Source organism: Aplidium turbinatum, chromosome 4, assembly GCF_918807975.1.
Source record: "Aplidium turbinatum chromosome 4, kaAplTurb1.1, whole genome shotgun sequence".
Lineage (NCBI taxonomy): Eukaryota > Metazoa > Chordata > Ascidiacea > Aplousobranchia > Polyclinidae > Aplidium > Aplidium turbinatum.
Genome location: NC_137475.1, coordinates 16,790,163 through 16,817,487, shown reverse-complemented (window position 1 = coordinate 16,817,487; position 27,325 = coordinate 16,790,163). Strand labels below are relative to the sequence as shown.

General features: G+C 40.3%; 1 non-coding gene and 1 pseudogene across 2 annotated transcripts in view; both read left to right on the top strand.

The window, feature by feature from the left end:
* Positions 1-21,057, top strand: part of LOC145769428 (actin-related protein 3B-like) — a 60,656-nt pseudogene extending 39,599 nt beyond the window's left edge. Inside the window, exons 9-15 of the transcript XR_014289008.1 lie at positions 328-438; positions 2,342-2,484; positions 2,866-3,039; positions 3,439-3,531; positions 4,965-5,090; positions 19,079-19,162; positions 19,751-21,057. The product of XR_014289008.1 is annotated as an actin-related protein 3B-like (transcript). The remainder of the gene's footprint in view (positions 1-327; positions 439-2,341; positions 2,485-2,865; positions 3,040-3,438; positions 3,532-4,964; positions 5,091-19,078; positions 19,163-19,750) is intronic.
* LOC145769737 (small nucleolar RNA SNORD67) lies at positions 2,549-2,632 on the top strand. The gene has a single exon (XR_014289061.1). It is a non-coding gene; the product is annotated as a small nucleolar RNA SNORD67 (small nucleolar RNA).
* Positions 21,058-27,325: the final 6,268 nt, after the last annotated feature.

The following is a 27,325-nucleotide window of genomic DNA, read 5'->3' as shown; positions in this document are numbered from 1 at the left end:
GCGCGGTAGTTGTATACATAGTGTAGTGCTGTAGTTTATCAAGACTCGGGAAGTATTTCTTTGAGAATTTGTGATGGCATCATGAACATTTGTTTCCAGTTTGCTAATACGCAAGTCCTAAAATATTGCCTGTCTCGCTCGGCAGCCTTCAAATGGATGAAACATTGTTCTGGCTTTCTCTCGCTCACCCAGAAGAATAAAGAACAATTCCCACTATTCAAGAAATGGAGTGTTTGAAAATTTTTTATTGCCTTAAATTCCAACCAAACTCACTATTCTCAACTTCATATTGATGTTTCTGGATAACAGCTGATTTTTACATTTCAGGCTGTTCTTGCTCTCGCTGCATCGTGGACGTCACGTGCGTAGGAGAGAGAGTCCTCACGGGAACGGTGATTGATAGTGGTGATGGTGTTACTCACGTCATACCTGTGGTAGGTGTCAAGTTACCGGCTGCGGACAAAGTCCTTAGACTAAAATTAAATTTTAATTTACTATGTCCTTAAATACATTTAGTAAGTGTTTGATAGTGCATATTTATAGTATCAAACCTTATCTTTTAGAATGTGTCATCAGTTTATCATAATTTAGCTTTATTTTGAAGTATGAGCGATAAACGTGCAGCTATCATTGAGCTTCATCGAGCAGGCAAGCCCAATTCAGAGATAATAAAGCTTCTTGAAGCATCAAAATCAACAGTTTATCACACTGTTAGCAGGCGTAAAGAACTGAACAGTGCCGAAGATCGCCCTTGAAGTGGGAAACCATGAACTTCTCGTACCCCAAGGATCATTAATGCGGTTCGAGCCAGAATCCGCCGCAATCCCAAGAGATCCGTGAGGAAAATGGCTCGTGAAATAGATGTGAATGAAAAGATGATCAGGAAGATCGTTAAAACTAATCTGAAGTTGCCCCCCATCAAAACGCAAACTTGCCAACACCTCACAGACCTCCAAAAAGAAAAGAGACTCGATCGAGCTAAAATTCATCTGACAAAATGAAGTCAGGTACGGACACAGGAGAGATCATTTTCTCAGATGAAAAGTTGTTCAATCTCGAAGCAGTTGTAACCGACAAAATGATCGTATCCTTGCTAAATCTTCTGCAGACATTCCTGACTCCATGAAAAGAGTTTTCATGCGCCAGAAACCGTCTTCTGTCATGGTGTGGGCTGCTGTCTCCAAAACCTGGAGGTCTCTCCTCATTTTTGTTCCACAAGGCACTAAAGTTAACACCAATTCATACATTGAGACAAGTTTGACTCCTGCCCTTGCAGAGGCTAAGAAACACTTCAAAATGAAGCCATTCATATTCCAACAAGACGGTGCGCCATCCCACACGTCCAAGAAAACCCAGGAATGGTGCCAGAACCATTTTCCTCACTTGTGGAGCAAGGAAGTTTGGCCGCCCTCGTCTCCAGACCTGAATCCAATGGACCTTTGTGTTTGGTTCATTTTGGAGGCAGATGCCCGTGCTTCATCCCATGACTCAGTTGAGGCGTTGAAGTGCTCTCTCAAAAAAGCATGAGGCAAAATACCCCAAGAAGCCCAACGTAAAGCGGTAGGGAGTTTCAGAAGTAGACTTGAGCCCGTTGTTCAGGCCATAGGGGAACATATTGAATAAAACTTTGTACGATTGTTAGTTACTGTCTTGGCAATACACCATTAAATATTTTGCGATTTTATTCACTATTTACAGAAGTATTACACTTTAAAGCAGTCCAAGGACTTTGTCCGCACCCTGTATAGTAGGTAGAGCTTTCAATTTTCAAGATTTTTCGGTAAATCTTGATTAGTCGGAAAAAAACTCTATTGAGAAAAGTGTTATTTTCACGAAGCTGAAATATTGTACCATCAAAACTATTATTAAAGTTTTTCAATGTGAACTTGCCCCACTGTTTTTTTTTTTATAAAGATCTTGAGTCCATATGCCATGCTGATATATATAAACATTACAAAGTTTGCAGCAATATTTTCGAGTTGACGATAAAATTTCGTAATTTGAAAAATCTTAGACAATTTTTTTCTATATCGATATTAATCAAAAATATCCAGGGAAATCCCGTACATTCGATCCCGAAATTTAAACTAAATACTGGGGTAAGATGGGACAAGTGGGAGTTTTTTTGATCTCATGGTAAAAGTGTCGACGGAGATGTTATGCTGGACATGAACGAAAAAACAATAATAACGGATTGTCAAGTTCAAGGAAACACTCGGGATAACGAAATTAAATCTCATGGTTTTATGTCATACAGCGTCATTTGCTGACTAGAAAGCAATTAAATTTTTCAGTTTGATGCTTTTGTATTGGAGCAAGAGATACATGCCATTATTTCAAGCGGAAGGTTATGTCATCGGAAGCTGCATCAAACATATCCCCATCGCTGGCCGTGACATCACATATTTCATCCAACAACTTCTTAGAGAACGAGAAACCGGTATTCCTCCTGAACAATCTATGGAAGTCGCGAAAGCCATCAAAGTAAGTGCCCAAAAGTCATCCAGTTAAACCCGATTACATTTTGATTGTTAACTGCGTGATCTAGAAGCACAGTGATGAGTTGCACTAGCAAGAGCTGATGTTATTGACTTGATGAATAACATTGTGCACAGGGGCCATCTGAGTGCTTCTTATTCGTTTTCCTTAACCTGATGTTCAGTGAGCTTGTGGCTTCAATGCGTATTTCTGGCCATAAGGGTTGCACGACTTCATGGCACCACATGCCTGGAGTGTTCTAGTAAATACTCTCTCATTTAGATTTAATCCTATGTTGTGTGTTGCAATAAAATTTATTCTGGCTAAACTTCTTTCGCGCTCCACGCCCATTCATCAAGTAACATATCTCTTTGTGGACCACTTCAGGAGCGTTTCTGCTACATTTGTCCTGACATCGCGAAAGAATTCTCTAAGTACGAAGCTGATCCTGGAAAATGGGTGAAACTCTACGAAGGCCTCAATTCCGTCACTCGGGAGAAGTTTAATGTTGACGTTGGTCACGAGAGATTCCTGGGACCAGAGATATTTTTCCATTCTGAGGTTAAATTGGATATATTGAATAGCTTCTGTTTTAAACTTCTTTCTCTTTTGTGAAACATGCGTGTGACTGACCAAGGTATTTGCCTTTTAATAACGCTTATTGGTTAAGGGTTTCTATCACTCATTTTTTCTCTTAGTATTTTTTAGTTCGTTCCGAATTCAAGCAACCTTCCTACAAACCGTCCTCACTAAAGCACTTTTTCTCAGTTTTATTGCATGATAAAGTATTTCGAAAATCGACAAACATAAAATTTCGTGAAAATAAATATTTACAGCGGTTTTTGTGAAGATTTTATCAACATTCAGCTGATTTCAAATTCATTTGCTCCACAATTGCGCATCTTCATATAAACCTCATCTGTTGTGTTCAATGCTGACCTCGTGCAATGATTGTTCCAGTTTTCAAATCCCGAATTTACCACTCCGATATCCACGGTGGTCGACGAAGTCATCCAAAACTGCCCCATTGATGTAAGGCGGCCTCTCTACAAGGTACGTCTGGTGTTTAAAGGAGATCCAAATCGTAGTTGAAAGGTACAAGAGTTGAAATCGTAGTTGAAAGGTACACCTTTCTGCAGGGCTTCCCAAACTTTTTTGCTTGCAACCCTTTTAAATTTCCTAAAATTTTCCCCGGCCCTTCACGGTTAAAATAATACACAGTGCGAGATATACGTTTGTGGTATTTCTTGAAAAGCTTAATTTGAACGAAAACTAAAAACAGGCTACCCCTGCTCGAAGCCTACTACTTTACTACTTGTAGCCTACTGGAAACAAAACCAAAAAGCAAACATACTTATTTAGTGTAATGGGTGCGACTGGTCACTGCTACAAAGCAAGTCTAGCCTTGGCTCGATGTTTGCCAATGCTCGTCTCAAGGCGGTTTTAATGTTGCTTAGGCTGGAACGGTATTTTATCAACTTTGAAAACTCGCTCATATACGTGGAGACAAACGGCAGGAGTGCGGTTACTGCTGAGTACTGAGCCACATAATGGTGAATATTCCGCTTTAATGTTAGGCTAAGCCAAAAACTGTGAAGCTTTTTTCCAGAAAGTTCAAGCCACAACTTAGATAGATCTCTACAAATTCTTCCTGAGATTTAAAAGAGAGGTTCTCGATACTCTGTTTTTGCATTGCAAATGGGTTTTTAGGTCCAATCTAAATCGGTATTGTCCAATTTGGGAAGAAAATACTTTTTAAACTCTTTGAACAGACTTAACAAGTGTCGATAACCGGAGGCTTAATAACGTTTGATTCTACGTCATTGTTAGCCAACAACTTTTCAGTAAATGAGAACATTTCAAATAAATCATTTTCAATGTTTGTTTTCAGATGTTTAATTTTTTGATGAACGCTCCAACTTTAGGTTTCCATGTAAAGGCATAGATGTTTTCTCCTTGGAAAGACAAATTAAACTCGTTTCCATTTTTCAAGCAAACCTGACAAATAGTATAATTTGAAAAGCTAACTATCTTTACAAAAACGGCGGACAATTGGGACAAAGACTGAACTTTTTTTCTTTTGAAAAATCACGACCTAATTTTTAACACTAATAGCTTTTTTAAAGCTTTGGCTTCAGTTTTGAAACCCACGTGTACGAACAATGCAGCAAAAAGAGTTTTAAACTCCGATTCCATTTCACCACTTAAATTTTTAAAATACTGTTATTGAGTGCGTGACTTTTAATAAAGTTAACAACTTTCACAGCATCTTGAACAGAAGTGTTAATATGCAGTGCTTTGTCTAAAAGTTGTATACTCTCTGCGACCCTTAAAGTTCGTTACGCGACCCCCACTTTGAGAAGCCCTGATATACTGTAATACTGTATGCATGATTGCATGTATGAACAATTGCACAAAATCGTGAACTATTGCGGTGTTTATCTGCATTCACACATTTAATCATTTATTTTTTATTTCCGTTATAGAACGTCGTTCTTTCTGGTGGTTCCACCATGTTCAAGGACTTCGGACGACGTGTGCAGAGAGACTTGAAGAGGATCGTTGATGCCAGGTTAAGGATATCTGAAGAACTTAGCCAAGGAAGAGTCAAGGTGATCAAAATGCATGGATCTATATTCTATATTGTGAACCATTTACCTTAGTCTGTGTCATGTGGCTACATATGTAGCAATGTTGGCTACTGATGTTCAATTGGTCATATGCGTTTTGCAATCAAACTGTTGCACATGTTCTTCCAATTGAAACTGTAGTTCAGGCTTGTATGTTCATTGATCATTTATACATAGGACCGAAAATAACACCATCTCCATTGTTGCATGTTGTGCTTACGAGTGCAAATCCAAGTCGGTGTTTTCTTGTCCCTGTAGTCACCAGTCAAGGCTGTGGTTTTCGAGCTGGATTCTACGAACCCTTTTTGGGTCCGTTTTCGTTTCAGAAAGTTTCACTAAGTCCGTGAGTGCATAGACAGGGTTTTTTTTAGGTTTGGTTTGGGTGACCGCTAAGTAGTTTTAAGAGACCGCAAGTGTTTCATTTAAATACCAAAAAATAGCCATATTTGCTTAAGACATAGCGAGAAACAACCATTACTTTTCTACTGTAGTTGCAAGTCCAAATTTTGGAAAACCGCTGCGGTCCCCAAAACACCTTAAAAAAAACACTGTGTATAGATATTAGGAAAAAGTACCAAAATTTCTATGCTTCAGTAATTTTGCAAAACTTTTACTCAAAGTTACTCTTACAAGTTTAGGGGTCCGCAGGCTGGCAAGCCTAATTTAACGTAGGAAATCGCTGCGTATGCTGAAATTGTCGAACGGTTTGCTAAATTTGCTAAATCGTAGTTTGTTAAAAGTCATATGAGCAAATTGAGCCAGGGAGTTTCAAGAGAAAAATTTTATCTTGTACAAAAATTCACCGTATGCGCCGCCTGAACGGACATTAAATCAAGCATGCGAGGTCGGAAAATGTCAGTCAGCAACAGCATTGACATGATGCCGTGGAACTTTTTTTGTATTTATTAGACAGATTGTTGAAAACTCAGGCACAGGGCCCGATTAACCATGAAGCACAGGCCTCAGGCCCCCTGGTTTTGAGGCCCCCCAATTTTTTTACATTAGTACCGTAGACAGGGCCCACAAGAGAGGAGGACAACCGGTGCATTGCATCGGGCCGGTGATTTCAAGAGGGCCCGACAAAATGTCTAAATTCACACGATAAACGGATTGATTTCAACAATTTTGCATAAAATATTGTTTTTATATTAGATCCGTATGTCGAATGGGCCCCCTTATGGGTTGCCTAGGCCAGTGCTACTCAAACGCCGGTACGCGAGCACTTGGCTGCTGGTACGCGGTCAGTTAGGAGAAATCGTCAATTGAGTAATTTGTTTTATGTTGATCAGAACGTCTATATAATAATTTTTAGGCAACGATAATGTTCAATCTGCTTTCCCAGCTATAGACTGTTTGGTGGCCCGCTGCTACGGGGCCCGCTAAACTTCCAGTTACGTCACTGTCACGATTTCTTTCTATCTCTTACCAGGAAAAAGACTTGGAAAGGTTCAATGACGTAGTTTAATGGGTCAAACCGAAAAGCAGTCAATTAAATGTCGAAAGGTTCCACTAGTGAAATGATAATCTAACTTCTTGAAGGACTTTAACGAACGGCTTCTCAAATAACTCTAATTTCGAACACAATTTATATCAGCACCAATTCTCATCTACTTGTATTCGATTTCTTCAACTCTCAATCAACAATAATTTCTGCATCAACTACCAATCCACAACTCATAACACAACTCCCATAATCACATAATCAACTCAATAATAATCATTCCGCAAACTACACCACTATTTATAGAAAGTTGTTTCGGTCTAGTAACATCGAGAAGGTTACGTAATGTCACATTGTTCTGTCAAGTTGTAATAAATGTCAACAAGCAGAAGCTTAAAGAAGTCTAAAGAATGTCACGTAGGAGTAGAGGACTGTTACATAATACAGATTTCGTAATCAGAGGTCCATTCGTAAACAACCTTGTGACATCATGACAAACGATATTGGCAATTGTGAAAACAACAGAACGTTCCAGATACAGAATGATCTAGAATTACGTTACATAACAACGACTTCACAATTAGAGGTTACTACTGGTCATTGACCGATAATAACATACCGCTCAAGAATTTTATAATGAAAACAGCACATTCTGTCAAGACGCAAAGCAGCCCGACGCGACGCCTTGCACATTGATTGTGACAGTCACAAAGAAGTGTTGTTTCGTAATTGTTGTCCATTATTTCAACAAAGTATCGCAATGGTCGATGCGAGATGATCACCCTTTTTGTGTGTTTGTGCTGTGTCCACGTGCTTGACTATACCTGCAGCGTCCAGTCGTCAGCGTATGCTCAAATTCTATGAATGGAGACAAAGGACCAGATGAACTTCAATTCGCTTTTAATTCCAATTCATACACAACATAAATTTGTTGTATATCCGGATTTCGAGCATTTAGCTCTCTTCAGTACAACTTTTGAATTGCGAATGAACAACACTACAAATGAACTGGTATTTATAGCGAAAAAGGTTCCACGTTGACAGCGATGGCATTGCAAAAACAACGTCAATCACTGCCAACGTGGAGCAAACAATTTGGACAGTGGCGAAACGGTTGAACTAACAATGGATAAAGGCCTACGAATAAAATTAACACGTGGAGAAACTTGCGTTAACAATATCGACGTGGAATTTCATTGCGCTAGTTTAACGTCTTTGCGGACCAGTATAAACTGTAATTTAATGCATATAGCAAACCTCGAGAAAGACGATAAGAGCTAGGAGGCGTATCCACTGAAAGTTACCTTAAACAAGAAATTACAAGAACAACAATTTGCGCTACTACCGTTGTTCCTTTGTACGGCCAAGGACGACGAAGGTTGTTGATTCCTTTTTTTCGACTTCTTGCTCTTCTTAGCCATTAGGAAAAGCGACTTGAGGCGTCCTTTGTCCAATTGCCTCGCAGACAGGGAATGCGAGCGTCCAGTAACGAGCGTCCAGTAACGTCCAGTAGCGTCCAGTAACGAGTAGAGAAGTGAGAGGCTCAATCGATCGGCCACACTCTGACTTCAAAATATCAGATGATTGTAGTGAGTTGAGCATGTTTTTACATAGATTTGTTGAAGCTATAAACCTTGTTCTTTTTTAAAAAGTGAGTTAGCTGTTAGCCCTATTAGCCTATAAAAAGTATAGTTTCAGCTAAGTTTTACAAATGGCAAAGCGTGGTCCTATGGACAAATATATGAAGCAGAGACAATCAGTTTCAGACCTACATGATGATTCTGATTCAAACAAAAGTAATGCTGGAAGCACTGAGGTGACTGAGGTGTTGACTGTAAAAAGAAGTCGTTCAACATTTGTTCGAAAATATGATCCATCGTATTTAAAATTTGGCTTCATTGAATTATTGAATTAAATGAAGCAGAATATCCGAGTATTCAGAGTTATTGAAAGCAGAATAACCGAGACTGTATACCATGGCTATTAAAAGTTTAAAACACTGCTTCCATTCCCTTCTACATATCTATGTGAAGCCGGCTTTTCCACCATGAGCTGTTTATAGTCCGGGAGCGAAGATAATTGACCTTGCGTTGTTGTATTAAGTTTTTTTTACTGTTGATTTTGGTAGCCAAGGGTCTCTATTTTTAGAAACTGCTTGATGACATGTTGTCACATTTAAGCAATTTGAGAAATTCAAGATGGCGTCCAAGATGGCCGCCATTACCTATAAATGACCATAACTCCCTATCCAGTCACCTGTAAAGGTGATTTCTGTCTCTATACCTAGGTTGTAGGGGTCAAGCTATCCATTAAAACCAAGTATTACGTTAATATTGTATTAAGTAATGGTAATTTCTAAGATGGCGTCCAAGATGGCCGCCATTACCTATAAATGACCATAACTCCCTACCCATTCGCATTAGGAAGGTGATTTTTGTCTCTATACCTAGGTTGTAGGGGTCAACCTATCCATTAGAACAGGGGTGTGCAACGTGCGGCCCGCGGGCCAAATGTGGCCCGCGAAGATGTGCCAATTTTGAATTGTGTGCGGCCCGCAAAACATGTTTATACGGTAATTTAGTTTAATCTGGTACGTTTGAACAATTCATTGTGGAGTGGAATATTGTAGATTTCGCACCTTCTGTTAACCATTTTAGAAGTCTCCCACCGGCCACCGCCAATCCATTGTATTTAATTTTCTATTCTGATGTCTTTGGATTTATTAATATTCAATTGAACACTGAGAATATGTCCTTATAATGTTTGTAATGTATTGTATTGAGTTTAAAGTTAACCGTTGTTATTAACGTAGTTGCACTGATGCGAATTTAATATTCGAAAACGCGTTCTGCAACACTGTTTTTTGCACTCTGTAATGCCAGATGCAGATTTATCTGTAGCTTTCCATCACGCATTGAAGCGGTGATCTGATCATGAAATTTTCTACGGTTCGAGAAAAAGTTTTCTCTGCCTATAAAACGTTGAATGGTAGTTTAATCAATTATTTCTAAAAATGTATGGTCACATAAAAGGCATTATGAACAAAGTACGACTTTGGAAAGCTCACATACAGACAGGACATCTTTTCCACTTTCCAACTTTGAAAGACTATGGAATGCATCCGGAGAAGAAAACTAAATTTGAAAAATTGTTGTATGAATTTTTGGCTCGTTTCAAGGACTTCAAATTTCATGAACATTTGTTTGATATATTCTCTTCGCCATTCAACACGGACATTGACAAAGCACCAGCTGATATCCAACTTGAACTGATTGATCTTCAAGAGAAAAAGGATTTGAAAGCAAAGTATTTAAAAATGAATCTTGGCGATTTTTACCGAAAACATTTCAACTAAGATGACTTTCCACATTTCAAAAATCCATGGCTTCAAAAATGGCACTTTTTGGCTCAACGTATTTGTGCAAACATTTTTTTCTAAAACGGGCGTCATGAAATCTCCCTATTGATCGGTTCTGACAGACCAACACTTGGAAAATGGACTTCGAATTGCGATCACTTCCATTAAAGTAAATTTGGAAAAAGCCGTTAGGAAAAGAAGCCAGCTGCAAACTTCTCACTGAGCTCGTTTAAAGACAGTGTGACAATAAATTTGAATAGCAGTTTTCTTCAGAAATTTACGCGTCCTAACTTTTTATTTCTGCAAAGAGATAACCCCTAATAACGCCATACGAATAACATGAATAACAAGAAAAACTACTCTTTTGTGCCTGCAACTACTAGAAATCATATGTTAAATAAACGTGCGGCCCGCGGTTTCACCCAATTATTTATATCTGGCCCTCCTGTAACAAAGGTTGCACACCCCTGCATTAGAACTAAGTATTACGTTAATATCGTATTACATACTGGTAATTTCCAAGATGGCATCCAATATGGCCGCCATTACCTATAAATGACCATAACTCTCTACCCATTCGCATTAGGAAGGTGATTTCTGTCTCTATAAGCCTACCTAGGTTGTAGGGGTCAAGCTACAGACCTTAAAACTCGTTTTTTTTCCTGGAGCCATCGTGGCCTATCAGGAGCTCCTTCTCGGCGGCCAAATCTGCACGCTTGGAGGCCAAAATACAAATAACGATAGCACAAGTAAATAGAATTAAACTTGCAACAATGCTAAAATGATCACTTAGCGTTGTTGAAGTCTCGGCGACGTCCTGCAATAGAATCGTTGTACCACGCAATAACTGCTTTAATCGGGATTGTAATCCGGTATTGCGGGACCATCTAACGACACTAAATTGTTTCAGCTGCTCAGTAAATTGTTTCAATTGCATTACCGAATACCGCCTTTCATGAAATCTGACCATTTATACCGTTATGATGTCACCAGTGAGGGTGTGAAGTCACTAACTCACAGTGGGAACATTTCTCAACTATGAAGACACGTGTTTTCCCCTCGGATGTCAACTAACCTAGTTCTTCTTTTTAACAACGATTCAATGTCCGACAACATTGCATCGACATAAAAACGACAATATTGCCAGCTTATGTAATTTAGCACTTCGGATTAACACTTTGTTAAAATAAACGTAGGGAAATACAGTACAAACAAGACTTAATCAAACAGGCAAATGAGCGAAAGTTTTTTTAAAATTTTTATTCCAGATCATTTAACAAGGGGAAAATTCGTCTTGTTTTTGTTCAGTTATGTTTGTGGTACTGCTTTATAATCATGCAAAAAATCGCAAACCTGGGACTTGCGGTTTCGCGTCACAGTAATTAACGCCATTACTCGCGCACAATTTATGAATGCGCGTTGGCCAAATGCGCGTGTAGGCTACAGCTGGTGGTCGCAGCTGGATATATTCCATAATAGCAAATGTTCCCTCACAATACAACAGTGGTGATTATAACGCGCTGCCCTAATTCTGCGTCACTTTTTGATACTACATATTTTCGACAGTTAATCCACGCTCATTCGATTGCAAAATTAAATAATTGGCTAGAAGAAACCGGCCGCCAAACTTGGCCGACTAAGAAGGTAGCACCGGCGGTCATTCAAGCACTACTTAGTGGCCATGGCCGCGATGGCCGCCAGCTGCTTTAAGGCTTGAGCTATCCATTAGAACTATGTATTATGTTAATATTGGATTACATAATGGTAATTTTCACGATGGCCGCCGTAACACTAAAATATCTTCTATAGCCTACACCAGGGGTCACCAAACTACGGCCCGCGGACTGATTTCATCCGGCCCGCCACGTGCTGCGGAAATAACAGCTGCACTACAACAACTGTTAAGGAAAAAAGTTATCAAACTTTTCGTAAAGGACTGACGTTGCTGTTGAGCTACACATAACCTGCTAATGATTTTTCCATATTGTTTCTTCTTATGAGTTATGACATCACAAACTTTGTTGTTCCAAACACCAATGTTTCATCAGTGCGATATCTCTGTTTAGGCTGCCTAAATGCCTAAATTAGGCAAATCATACCAGCTAGACTAGACATCATAAACAGAAGGATTTGGACAGTACCAGTGCTAAATAATTAACTTTTAGGTTGTGTTGCATACTTTACTCTTTAAAGTGAGTACTAAAAAAAGAAAAGTAGATTCTGAGTGTCGGGTGTTTAAAGAAAAATGGGAAGAACATTATTTTTTTGTGAAAGCCAATAATGTTACAGCTAGTTGCCTGATATGTAACGAAATTGTTGCTGTTCTGAAAGAGTATTATCTTCGTTGTAATAATCTAGACTTTGTTATTTATTGTGCTCAATTCAAGTCAATGGAGATTCTAAGTAGTTGTATATCTTTTCGCAATTTGCATCCGGCCCGCAGCTGTTAATCTCGCAGCAATCTGGCCCTCAGAGAAAAAAGTTTGGTGACCCCTGGCCTACACTATTCAATCTTGGAGGGTTTTCACTATTTATAGGCCCCGGTCGAAGTGTTTTGAATGCAGTAGCCTTTCCAATTTTAAAATAGGAGGCGATGGTGTCACAGCCAGAAAGTGCATGTGCCGGGAGTATTCCTTCGACTATCTGACAATGCTTCTGCACAATTTTTCCTATATCAAGCACCGCCCTTCCTTTGATGAGGGACTCCATCAATAAAACATTCTTGAGATTTGCCATGTGATGATAATGCAGCAACGGTACAAAGACGTCAGTGTCATCAGCAACAACAGATTTTGCTTTCTCATTTCGCGCGGAACAACTCAAGACCTGTTGGACAATGATGTTATCTGCTTCTTCGTGTGAAGTTGACAGATCTGCCCGTGAGATGACAACTCCACCTTCACTAATTTCGATTGGCACCGGATCTGCTCCTGTTACCACTAACTTATTATGCTGTGTGTTGTCCTCATGAAACTTCTTATCCTGGACAAAATCCTCAACTATCAGTTGCATTAGTTGCTTCTTGTTTTTGGAAGAGGTTAGTAGAGGTTAGGAAGTTTACTGTTGAGCTGTTGAGGTATTAGTGAGAGCTGTGATGTCTATGTATGAGGATGCAAGAACAAAAGTGAGAGTTGGATCAAATTATTCAAACGAGTTTTTTGTGAAGGTTGGTGTACACCAAGGAACAGTTTTGTCACCTCTGACTGACACCTCTGACTCTTGCTATTGTGGTTGACGTTGTAACTGAAGGAGTGAGGGAGGGCTTATTGAGTGAAATTTTGTATGCAGACGACCTGGTCTTGACAAGTAATAGTATGGAGGGACTGGAGAGAAAGTTTGAGAAATGAAAAGAAGCATTTGAAAGCAAGGGTATGAAGGTGAATCTTGAAAAAACGAAAGTGATGGTGAGTGGAGCAGAAGGAACAGTTGTTGAGAGCAAAGTAGATCCCTGTGGAATATGTGGCAAGAGAGTGATGAGAAATTCAATGCAATGCAAGGAATGTGGAAAGTGGGTACATGCAAGATGTGCTAATGTCAAGAGAGCCGCAACAAGATTGGCGAAGTGTTTTGTTTGTGGGAAATGCAGTAAAGGAAGGAATGAAGTGGAAGGCCATGATGATGAGTTCTGCCATAGCATCGAAATGGTGACAGACTTCTGTTATCTGGGTGATCGGATAAATGGAAGTGGTGGATGTGAAGCAGCGGTGACAACAAGGGTAAGATTGGGCTGGGCAAAGTTCAGGGAATGTGGGGAAATGTTGTATGGCAGAAAATTTTCACTAAGGATGAAAGGAAAAGTATATCGGAGCTGTGTGCGGCCTGCAATGCTATATGGTAGCAAGACATGGGTATTGAGAGAGAGTGAACTGGCAATCCTGAGAAGAACGGAAAGGTCAATGGTGAGAGCAATGTGTGGGGTGAAAACGAGAAAGGAAAAAAGGACTGAAGAATTGTTGGATATGCTTGAGATGAGAGAGACCATAGACCAAATGGCAAGGGCAAATGGAGTAAGATGGTATGGACATGTGATAAGGAGGGAGGAAGGAAGTTTTCTTAGAAAGGCACTAGATCTAAAGGTGGATGAGAAGAGGAAACGCGGTCGTCCAAGAAGAACGTGGAAACAACAAGTGAAGGATGAATTTAAAAAAGTCGGACTGAAGGAGGAAGATGCAAGGGACAGGGTGAAATGGAGAAAAGGGATTAAAACAATTGCTGCGCGGAAACAATCGGCCACCCCCACTAGTGGGGAACAAACCGACGATGGATTATGATGATGATGACTGTTGACTTGCAAATGATGAGCCCTACTGACATCAGTCGCCCTAGATTCTCTCGTAACACTCTTCGTGCTGTAATCATAATATCTGTCAAATATCAGATACACGTTCTCGACCCGTAACCTTTTTCTTATAGCATATTTAAAGTTTGCTATATAGTCTTTCACAGACCCATCAGTAGGCCAAGAAACTACCCAAAGTATTGCTGAGCCATCGAGAACACTAACATTAGCACCACCAGCAACTCTATCAGACACCTCAACTTGGAGAATTTTCTTCAAGTAGATTTAGACTTCGCAATCCTCATATCTCCAATATCATCAAACATAGACGTTGGAACTGGCGCAAGTTCATGACCAAGCACATCCTTAATGTCCCACCCAATAACCTGTAAGCCAATCACCCTTGCGTATATCAAATACTTTCACAGCCCCGACCTTCACATGCTTCCTTGCATGATCTATAGTAACAACCTTTTTCGTGATGGATTCACAAAGTTCCTGCGGTAACCGACTTTCGAAAACTGTCATTTGTTCAGTCCCGATTGTAACAGTATTGTGAACATTGACTTTACTTGAACCAATCTGGCCGCTAACTACATTGACTATACCACTGGGGTGTGCCACAGAATCTAAAGGATTAATGCAAGTGTCGAGTTTTTGTTTGATTCCATCTCGGTCTTTCTTGTCTTTAGCAATCCTGGCTTTTTCCTCTTCTTTGTGTGTTGTCACCACCTTACTCTGAGTGTCCTCATCCATCATGTCATCCAGATCAGATTCCAACCTGCTGCGTGCATGCAAACTAAGGGCCCATATACCTTCAGCGTTTCTGGCTTAAGCGTAATGCCAACTATCCCCCAGAAGCATGCCCATACCGCATGAAGGTCGTTTCAATCATCATATCGCTCCAGATGCCATTCCATAAGCCAGCAGAATGGTGCATAACATGCTCACTCTTCATAAAGTGTGACAACACCTCTTGTGGTAGCCGTTCCATCTCACGAAGGTAGCACAACCCATATCTCGCATAGTTCACATGCCCCGCAGCAAAGAAGTATGGTAACATTTGCTTGTAGGTTGCCAAATGAAGTGGCCAGTCGCTTTCGCGCTCAGCCCGTATACGAACATCATGGTGAGCAGGACAGGTTTGATCAAGACATCGACCCAAAGTTTGGTAGTTTGAGTTGACTCTTGCTGGCTTCGGTTTCCAAAATTTGCATGAGGTCACCACTGCAATACAATGGTCTAGCTTGAATGATGCCGCGAAGTGCCTCTTCGGCTACCATTAATACTCTTTCAGCTTCAGCTACCAGCTACTTCAGCTACATGATACCTGTCTCCGTAGATTTTGCTATGCTTGATAAAGTTTTGAATCCTGACAGGACCAGTGTCTTTCAACGGTTCAGTCTTATTCAACTACCTGGGCGGACCACCAATGGAGCTTGGAGTGGAAGAAGAACTCCTCAAGACTTCAAAGTTTCATTTCCGACACCAGTCCCCACCCAACCGGAATGCATTTGCCAAGGAAGGCCTGGGTGCGGCTCAACCGCCTGCGTACCGGCGTCTGACTACTCCACTCCAACATGCACAAATGGGGGATGGCTCCATGCGCGATATGTGAGTGTGGCATGGAGGAACAAACCTCAGACTACACCATCTGTAACTGCGCCATCTACCATGCGCCAAATGGTGTGCGTGGTCTGCGTGAACTGGATGACGAATCAACTAAATGGCTGCTCGACACCTGCCCAAACATCTAGACCGCATCGCCGCCACTGCCCAAGGGTGGTAAAAGGCAGAGCCCCTCGACCCTTGAAGTGGCGAAGAAGGTTCAAACGAAGAAGAAGATCCAAATTTGGACACGAAAAAGCACTGTTCTCTATTCATATTTCACTATTGGTGATCGTCATACTATACTATAGTCTATACCAGAAAAGACAATAGTGAATTATTAGCGCCCGTCTATTAGAATACACTGTATGATATTTACATGGGATTTACAAGGAGTTATGGTTATTTATAGGTAATGGCGGCCATCTTGGAAATTACCAGTATGTAATACGACATTAACATAATACTAATGCTCTAATATACTAATGCTCATAGTTCTAATGGATAGCTCAACCCTTACAAACTAGATATAGAGACAAAAATCACCTTCCTAAGGTGAATGGGTAGGGAGTTATAGTCATTTATAGGTAATGGCGGCCATCTTGGACGCCATCTTGAATTTCTCAAATTGCTCAAATGTGACAACATGTCATCAAGCAGTTTCTGAAAATAGAGACCCTTGGCTACCACAATCAACAGTAAAAAAAACTTAATACAGCAATGCAAGGTTAAGGGGGAAAATGGCATTTCGCTCCCAGACTATTAAAGGGACAACACAGAAACGCGTTGGATATCCATGCTCCTCTTCGAGTAGCATTGTCTTCCATTGAACCGCTATTGGATAAGCTGGTTGCAAATAAGCAAGCGCATACTTCGCATCAAAATTCGAAAGACCATTAATAAAAGTGTTTTTTTTTACTTGTTTTTTTGTGTATTTGTTGCAAAATTAATAATGACTTTGCTCTTGTCTTTTTTTCGCAAATTGCCTGGGACGCCAAGTGATGGAAAGTGCTCAGCTGGTACACGGCATAAAAAAGTTTGAGTAGCACTGGCCTAGGTTATGCCCTTTTTTAAAATTACAGAATTTTCAATTTTTTGAGTTTAGGGGGGCCCGACAAAATGTTTAAATTTGCGTGCTCAGGTCAATTTTGCATAAAATAGTGTTTTTTATATTAGTTTTGTATTTTGATTGGGCCCCCTCATGGGTATGTCCTTTTTTAGAACAACAAAATTTTCAGTTTTTTTTTGTTCAGGGGGCCCGATAAAATGTTTAAATTTGCGTGTTAAGGTCAATTTTGCATAAAATGTTTTTATATTTTGAAGTTGGTATTTCTTATATGAAGTTGGTATTTCTTAATGTCGTGAATAATAGCAATACATTCATCCTAAGTTTGCTCCCCTAGTCTCTGCAGATTTCATGGTCAGAAATGGTATTGTATGTTAATGTAAAGCTGTATGCACAGTTGCACACATATGCAATGCTATGTCAGCCATGCCGGATAGTGATTTAGTGATAGTGATTACAACTGAGATGATTTCACTGTTATGAAATTTCTTCTTCATCACATGGCATGCAGCCTGAATGCTTCTGAACCAATTGGCCTAAGAAGTCCTTATACCTGTTGTTTGTGATTTATCGCTTATGGGCATTATGCCAATAAGCGATAAATCACTAATGAATATGCCGCATATTCAGTACAGTATTGTTCTTTCTGGATCTTTGATTTCAGCACCATAAGGTAGGCCATGTTTTGTATGATTCACACATCTCAGTATATAGCGATACAATTCGCTTTCCCATGCAGGAGGAATGAGAATAAAAAATAAAAATTGAATCAAAAGTTATTTCTGTGCCAGTAGCTATGTCAATTTTCTACTGATGGTAGGCTATTCAGTTAAAAGCAAAACATGTAAAACGTTGCACAGAGGTGTGTTTTTTAACATTCTATTACTGGTACCACAATGAAATGGAACTAGTTTTAGTTACATAGGTTATTAATAATTTCTGGAATAGCCTGCCATAATATTTTTATAAAAACTTTGTATTTTTTCTTGTACAATCCTGGAATCCTGCTGTCAACCAGCTCACATTTCAAAAACAGTAAATAGTAATGAAGTCAACAAGAGTTATGATGACTGAACAGTTTACGTAATGGGGCCTGGCACAATTATTGTGTGATGTGAAAAACATTGTTTTTTATTTCTTTGTTGACTACTGCTTTTCGTTTTTAATTGGTTAGCTTGTTTGTGTTACAGTACTACAAGGTGTTACTGCCTACTGGTGTTAGTGATTTAAGTGATGTTTAGTGCCAAACCAGACAACCATAATTATACTTGCTATAGAATTTTAATATGCCAACCTTCCATCATAATTATATAAAAAAGCCAATACTTTGATAAGTTTCAAGGAACCATTAATAAGCTCTGCTAGTTCAAATTCAAGTGTATATTTTGCTAATGTTTCCAGTATGAAATGCGCTCAATTTCCAATCTGTTAGAGAGATTTTTCATCCCATAATTTTTGTAACAAGTATAAGAGTGTTCATACTGTTAGAAAGTTGTAGGTAAATTGGCTCAATTAATATTTATGAAGTTATAGTTTTGCTTGAACTATTTGTTAACCCATATTTCATTATTCGCAGAGAGTACATGGCATTGCATCGAAAGCGATTGCCAATAGGGGCCCCTAAACTTAGCTGTGCCTCGGGCCCCCGTGAGCCTTAATCAGGCCCTGCTCAGACAGGTAGTGAAAAGCTAAATACGTGTAGCTTCGCCCAGTACTGCTATTCTTAGACTCCATTTAGTGCGTGCAGTGTAGATGGTAGAGTCAAGTATAACAAGTTCAGTAATTTGTTCTTCCAGCTCACATTTGCAGAGCGCTGAGGGGGCCAAACACCGCTTGTGTATATTGGAGTGGAAATCGACCAAATCCTGTCCGTATTTGATTGCACTTGACACAAATTGACCGGAACATTGAATCGATGTGTGGGTGTTGGGATTTCTCAGACTAATCCTTTTTGCGTTTACGTCGTGTTAGTTTATTATCGGACTTGTTGGTGACTCAGTTTGCGCGTATAAAACGAGATTTTTTCACAATAAAAAGGTTTTTGAGAGAAACTTCTTGCCAGATAAATTCTATCATAAGGCTTCTCTATAGTTTATGAAGTCGTAAACCTTGTAATATAAACGTTTACAGAATGTCCAGATCACTCGCATCGATGTGAAGCATCTCATAAAAATTTAAATGTTCATATTTAATTATTTACCAAGAGCTTTTATTTCAGCCCAAGCCGATGGAAGTTCAAGTTGTGTCTCACAGCATGCAGCGATATGCGGTCTGGTTCGGTGGATCTATGCTGGCTTCGACAGTGAGGGATCAGGATTATAGTTTATTATTGAATTTATTGTGTTGGTCGGACCGTTATGCAGTAAGCAAAGTTGCACATCTTCGTAGCCTTAAAATCTCTTGCATTATTTCCTTATAACTTCTGTGGGGCTGAAATGTCATTAGTTTGACACTCATCGAGAGCACGCGGTCGCGTCATTGTAAGATGATAATTTACGTGTAGATAGCGCAAAGGCTTCCTTGTCTTTCGGTGGACTATGTGCAATTGTGCATAGCTATCAACTTGATGCCTACGCAATGCCAGAAAAGAAGGATCATGATATCAATATTCTATCCAATGACTGATTAATGATGCTACTGAGTTTTGTTTTACACCGGAATTAAATTATGAATTTTCTACGACTATGTGACCCAACGGTACTGCAGCTGGCCGATGTTGAAATGCCGACCTCTTGCACATAGGTCGCTATGGTCTCAGCCTTTTGTGAAGGGACAGTTGTCTGCTAAGAACTAAAGTGTAAAGATGCCAAACTTCAAGAGCTTAAAACAGTCTTGTAATTGTCAATTGTTTTACATTCATTGCTTTAATATTTTAATGAAATTATTTCAGGCCGAGTTCTACAAAGTTTGCCACACCAAAGCGGACTATGACGAGCGTGGTCTTAGCATTTGCCGCTACAACCCCGTGTTTGGCACTATGCAGTAGCGAGAACACGTTTCATTCTCTCAGCTCTATACTCCGCTTGTGTCGCTGTCTACTACTCCATGTTATGGTGAAATGCTTGGTGTTTTTGCTGATGTTTCAAGATGAAGCAAAGCTTTCTCGGCTATTATCCGGCTATACATGTTCTTTGTTCGTTTTACATAAAAAACTCAACGTTTATTGAACTAATCTTTAAAAAGTTGATTATCGTTCAGCAGATAACCGTTCTGCGTTTTCCAACACTGTTTCAACAACAAGAATTTCACAGTCTTTCTCAAAGTTTGCAATTTTGCCACAAAATTGTTTCATGTGTTAGCTTTCTGTATTTGCAGCATTACTCAATGTATGCGCTTTGATGATTTTCAAAGTTAATTTATGCTTTGGGAAATATCTGTAACATCTCTCGAGCTATCACATATGAATCTGGATGTTACACATCAATCGCGTATCATTCCAAGTTTCATTCTCTGCACTGAACTGTATAATGATATTACGCCTATCCTAGCTAGCTAAATCCGTCATTTTAACATTGATTTCATGTATGCAGTTGCCGAATCAATGTAAAAACGATGGATTTCGTAGTTTAGTTGAAAGTTAAGTTGTAACATCCTGGCAACGGCATATTTAAAATGGTGCGTAGTTTGCCAAATAGTTAACTTTAAAAGTGAGTTCATCGTATCTACTTTATTGATATTTTCTTTCATTTATAAATCATATACTTAGTAAAATTGTTTTACTCTGTCAATAGATTTTACTCAAGGTGTCGCTTATTGACGAATCATGACCTGGGTATCACTTAGGGATATCTAAAGAAAGGGATACGAAGGCTCGCAGCAATTGCATTTAGTAAATGTTACGTAGAGCATATTTAAAGAATACTTGTTTGAAAAGACAGGTGAAAAGTTACCTGTAAGCTGTTTTTCTTAAAGCCTTTGCAGTAGGCTAGGTGTAAAGCAAGTATACTGGTAGTTATTAACGAGTAACCATGAGCAATTGAGCATCCGCTATCCAGGCCTGATGCTATTAGCGCAATGCAAGTTATTTTTTTACATTTGGACTGACTGCCACTACAAAATACACAAGATAAAAATGACACAAAATTATGTTATTAATGACGTCATGTATTAATTTTTTGCTTGTTTTTTTCTTATTGTAGTCGCTTATTTGTTGTTGGTGTTACTTTTTTGGTTACAATAAGTTACCAATGGTTTTTCAACTGATTTGATTAGTATTGAGTGTCAGTACTAACATATTCAATATCTTAAGGAATCCAACTTCCGGAAAGTGGTTATTTTCAAGATAGCTTCCAAGATGGCCGCCAAACCATTGAACAAAACAGTAAATTGACCATTACTCGGTCATCATAAGACCAAAACATGTAGTTTTGGTGTCTATATCTAGGTTTTTATACCCTGTGAAGTCAATGAGGTTATCCTCAGAATTGTTGAATTATCTGATAGCTTATAAATTCAATATGGCAATCCAAGATGGCCGCTAAACCATTAAAATAACATAGTAAATTGACCATAACTCGGTCATCCTATGACCAAAGCATGTAGTTTTGGTGTCTATATCTAGGTTTTTATACCCTGTAAAGTCAATGAAACCATTCTCAGAATTGTTAAATCATCTGATAGCTTATAAATTCAATATGGCAATCCAAGATGGCCGCTAAACCATTAAAATAACATAGTAAATTGACCATAACTAGGTCATCATATGACCAAAACATGTAGTTTTGGTGTCTATATCTAGGTTTTTATACCCTGTGAAGTCAATGAGACTATTCTCAGAATTGTTGAATTATCTGATAGCCTATAAATTCAATATGGCAAACCAAGATGGCCGCCAAACCATATTAAAATAACAGTAAATTGACCATAACTAGGTTATCATACGACCAAAACGTGTAGTTTTGGTGTCTAGGGGAAGACGAGGCAATGCGGGACATCGCGATTTTTCACGTTTTGTATTCTTTGGTTCCCTCTAACCGGAAGCACTAGTTAGCCAACTATAAACTGTATTTGGTGTGAAAAAATGGCGACTGACAGAGCACAACGCGTGTCGTGAGGAAGTAAAATGTGTTTTGGCATGGTTTGTTATAAGAAAGAGATGGAAAAGTAGCTACCGCATTCGTTAGCATAAGCGAATTTGTTGGTAGCTTTGTTTTTATTTTAGACATTGAGACAGTATTTGTTGGTAACAAAAGCAACTTTTACCGTACCTAAAACTTTACAGGTTTCAGCAGAGATGTTATTTTCTAAAGGCTATACTTTGGGGCAAAGTGGGACAGCTGTATTAGGGCAAAGTGGGACAGTGCATTAGGGCTACATGAGAGTCTAGATTGTATCTGTGGTTCTTCTGTAAATTGAATTTTTGTTTATAGCCTACCTCTTTTAGCCTTCAAGATTGTAAAATATTTATCAGCATTCATTTATATTGTACCGGTAGACCTACACAATTTAATTCTGACAATGGTTCGTCGCTATAAGAGAAAAACTGACATAGGTAAATGGATAGGCTATCAATATTAAGAATGCAATAGAAGATGTGAAAAGCAAGAAGTTGTCTTTGAGAGAAGCGGCTAAACAGTACCAAATCATGCAAAAATGAAGTGTCCCGCTTTGTCCCACGGCTGGGGCAAAGCGGGACATTTAAAAAAAAATTCTTTTTTGATTTGTACTATAACAGTAGAAAGATTCCGCTTGATCTTCGAACCAAATATGCTGACCAACTAAGGCTTTCGATTAAAAAAGAAATTAACTAAATCCAACCATCACTGTTGCTGAAATTACGTTTTTACGAAAAGTGTCCCGCTTTGCCCCGTCTTCCCCTATATCTAGGTTTTTATACCTTGTGAAGTCAATGAGACCATTCTCAGAATTGTTAAATTATCTGATAGCCTATAAATTCAATATGGCAATCCAAGATGGCTGCCAAAACAATTAAAAATGTACAATAACATCATCATCATCAGCCGGTCATGCCACTGCTGGCAGATAGCCTCCACATATGTTTCCACACCATTCTGTCTTTTGCTGTTCTCATTCTGTCCAGAATCTCCGGGTTCCCGTACAATAACAATGTATTGTTTATTAAAAAGCCCGGTAAATTTCTATCACAGGGATTTCTATATATATTTCTATATAAATATCTTACACTCCCTCCAAAAATAGGAAAACTATGCAAGCCTATTTTTAACGTGAAACAAGATATTTTCGCAATTACAAAGGTTAAAGGCAAAAACTCTACGGCTGCAATACCGAAGCGAGCCATAAAACACAAATACGAAACATTACAAAACATTATGTATCTACGCATTGTTGTCTCCGCATCGCATGCAGGAACGACAATGCTTAGATACCGCGATAAAATACAATCCATAATTGACTTCCGGTACATCGGGTTCCCCGCAGCAACGGATCAGCAGAGTGTTCATAAATTCAGCAAAGCGTCTATTATTTGCCCTCGAATCCAGGCAATTGCTTCGTAGAAGCACATGAAAATGCAGTTCTTGCACTGCTTCGATCTATACAGAATTTGCGTTGATTGCAGTATCATTTGAGGCCTCGGCTGGCTTGCAGATAAGACACAGCTTTGCAATCGGCCTTCTCAGGATGCTGGTACCGACTCGAACATCTACTTGTCGAACTACTCCGTGCTTATCTGGATATGTATGAATGATTCTTCCCATAGTCCAACGTCGTCGTGGAAAATTATCGTCAACAATTAAGACGACGTCATTCGTCTCGAAGTTGCATTTTCTGTCCGGCCATTTTTGTCTCAAAGCGATTGTCGGTAAATACTCCTTTTTCCACCTTCGCCAGAACTCATCGGCTAGGAAATGAACTCTTCGCCATTGTCGTCGCGCATAGCAGTCTTTTTCGTTTGCCTTCACGGAAAGCAATGGAGGATCACTCTCCTAATTGTGTCGTAATAAATGATTTGGTGTCAGTGGTTGTTGATCCGTCGAATTGTAGTTTACTGGAACCAGCGGTCGTGAGTTCAGGATGTTCTCCACTTCAATCATGAAGGTGTTCAGCGTGTCGTCCGTCAGTGTGCCGAACTTGGAGAGCATAAAGTCGAGAATCCGTCGAACCAAGCGGATCATTCGTTCCCAAACGCCTCCGAAGTGAGACGCCCCTGGTGGATTGAAATTCCACCTCATTGCTTTTCGTCGAAAGTATTGTTCAATGCTGGGGTCCTGTAAAGATCTCAAACAATCCTTTAATACGCGATATGCACCCACAAAATTGGTGCCATTATTACTCAACACTTCTTTAGGATTTCCCCGTCTGGCAGCGAACCGTCCAAAAGCATTAAGAAATGTGTCAGTAGACATGTCATAGGCAATCTCTAAGTGGACAACCCTCATAGTTAAGCAAGTGAAAATGCATCCATACCTTTTTACCATGCTCCTTCCCTGCTTAACCATGAAGGGTCCAAAGTAGTCGATTCCGACAGAACTGAAAGGAGGTTCATCAGAGCGTAGACGAGCAGCAGGTAGATCAGCCATCTTCTGTTCTCCTGTTGTCACATAGCTGCTAACGATCTTCCGCACAGCGGCGGAATCCTTGAAGAAGTAAAACCGCTCATGCAAAGACGTCCAAGTGTGTGCTATTCCTGCATGACCAACATGGAGACTCTGCTTCAAAATAAACGAAATTTTAGATTGACTTGAATACGAAAGAATGATTGGATGTTTGACATTGCAAGGACTCGCTGTATTCTCCAAGCGTCCTTCTACCCTCAAGATGTCTGTAAAGTTATCATTAACAATGTGCGGATACGAAATCGCGCCGTAATTTTGACTGGAAGTGTCAGAAAAGTAATGCAGTCGGTCTATGCTCACCCTACCTAACTGCAATGGCTTTAAACAATGTTGCAAAGTGGAACTCTGCAATTCAAAGAGTTGAGGGAACCGCTCCCTCCATTCGTCTACATCAGGCTGGTACAATGGCCCTTGCATCAATACATTGTCTAATGGCATTCCTCTATGTTGGGCCACACCATCGGAAACAATTTGTTCTGCGTCTGACTTATTTTGGTCGAGCACTGGGTCATGAGGGAGGTATCGTGCCGCATCTGCGCGTTCATTATCACGGACCTTTCTGTCCTTCACTGAAGTAGGGAAATTTACGTCCCTGAAGATTATCGGAAAGTTCTGTACCTGATATTGGCTTATTAGATTAACCATTGCCTGCTTTGAGTTTTCCCGCTTGATTCCGGGTCCAATCACGCTCCATCCTAAAGGAGTCTTTAATGCACAGGGATCTCTTCTCCCTCCATACCTCGAATCCAGATGCCTATGAGCATATGGAACGTCAGTGCCTATTAGTAATGAAACCTCTTCAGTATCCAGGTGAGGGAACTGAATACCCTTCAGGTGAGGCCATGCTTCTATATCTGAATCTGTTAAAAGACGATTGTTTCTGAACGCCAAATCGTCCAGCGACACCGCTTCTCTTATATCCAGCTCATTAGTGTCATCTAGTGGCCGAATTCTAAAATCTAATTTTCGACAATCGACCGATCTCGGCATTTGACCTACAGTTGTCAATTGTATTCTGTCTGGCTGACCTCTTAAACCCAATCTCTTGACCAGTGACGTGGTGCAAAACGTGGTGTCACTTCCTGTGTCTAGAAATGCGTTAACGGTCAAGCATTTATTTCCGTTATAAACCTTGACCGGGATAACGCAGAAAAAGAAATTCTTCCGTCCCTCAGACAGCGTTTCACACTTAGCAATGGTGGCTGGCCTGCCATTGTTGCTATTTCCTATGGTTTGATCATTGTTACTGGGACCTCGTGAAAGGTCAATCTGCTGCCTCGAGCCAGTAGGTCTCATTTCTTCGTGCAGCAGAGTGTTGTGGCGACGTCCACAACCCTTTACAGTGCAGGCCGGTGGTCTATCACAGAACCTGACAACGTGTTTGTCGCTGAAACAGTTGTAACACCTTCCTTTGTATCTGATAAAGTCCCTGCGATTAGAAATTGACTTTTTCAGAAATTCATTGCATCTACCTATTGGATGCGGTCCGTTGCAAAGGTAGCATGCCATCCTCGGCCATGAAGCAACCGTCGCTTCAACGGCAGAACAAGAGCTCTTCTGGGTATATCGGGGGCTGGCTGGGACCCTTTGATCTCGTTTCACCGACCTGCACAGTAAACCTCCAAAAGCGTTTAATACTCTCGATTCTTCTTCCACAAACCCTACAAAGTCGTTAAATGTAGCTTGCCTCCCTGACTGCAGCATAATGTTTGCAGTGCGGCGCCTCCAGCCCCTCTGCGTTTCCATCGGCAACTTGGCAGCCAGCATTACCATGGTATCCACTGTGTTAAGGTCGCCCAAGTTTTCGAGCTTCCCTAGCACCAGTGAACACTGACGTAAGAGTTGAGAATAATCGCGCATGCCCAACGCGTCTTCGCTCTTTATATCAGGCCTTCCCATGAGCCTTGTAACGAAAGACCTAGCGACAATATGGGGCACGCCATAATTGTCGTGCAGAAGTTTCCTCGCTTCTGCGTATCCTCCAATGGAGTCGATAATCGAACAATGCTCGATCAAGTGCTTGGCTTTACCTCGGCACTGCTGCAATAGTAGAGTCATTCGCATTCCATCAGTGTGAGCTCGACTCTCCAAGTGGGTCTCGAAATGGCGAATAAATGTCCAATGCTCAATTGGCTCGCCTGAAAATGTCATGTGCTCTGGCTTAGGCATGCACATGCCCTCGCCAACAGCTTTTACGATGCAAGGCAAAATTTCAGAGTCCGAGGGCTGAAAGCTAACAGTTTTATTTACCTCAGTCACAGCACGGTCAGGCTGGAATTCCGGCACCTTTCCTGTACCGAGATCCACCTGACCTACATGCGTGCTGGCACCCGCTCTACCAGGTAGCACAAGACCAGGCTGGCAGTCCGGCACCTTCGGCGTGCCAGAATCCACTTGGTCCTCGCATAAGCTGGCTAGAGACGTGGATCTTCTGCATTCTTCAGACTGGTCCAAAACTTCTAACTGCGCTTTTGCTGTCTCGACAGCCAATTTGGCTTCGAATCGTTCCCTATCGGCTCGCATTTGAGATTCTTGGGCCCGCAATCTTTGGTCTTCTTCTATACCTTTCAACTTAAGTTCGGCCAGCTTCTTGGCTAGTGCCGCCTCCGTTCTCTGCCTTTCACTGGCAGATGTGCTACACGAAGAGCGAGAACGGCTAGACCTCTTTGATCGGCGACTATACACCACACTAGCCGCTGGCGTTTCTCGCAAAGCTGAACGTTCGACATGCGGCTCGGGTTCGGCGCTTAGTTCTGCTTGAGCTACGCTAATGTCTAATTTCCTTTGAATCCAAGCCTGCTTCATCGCCTCTAGTTCGCAAAACTCATCATTTGCGTATTTAAAAGTTTTTAAGTGAGCCTCCATCATTGGTAACAGCCGGTCATAAACTCGCTGAAACGACTCTTCATCGTTTTTAAATTCTACAAGAC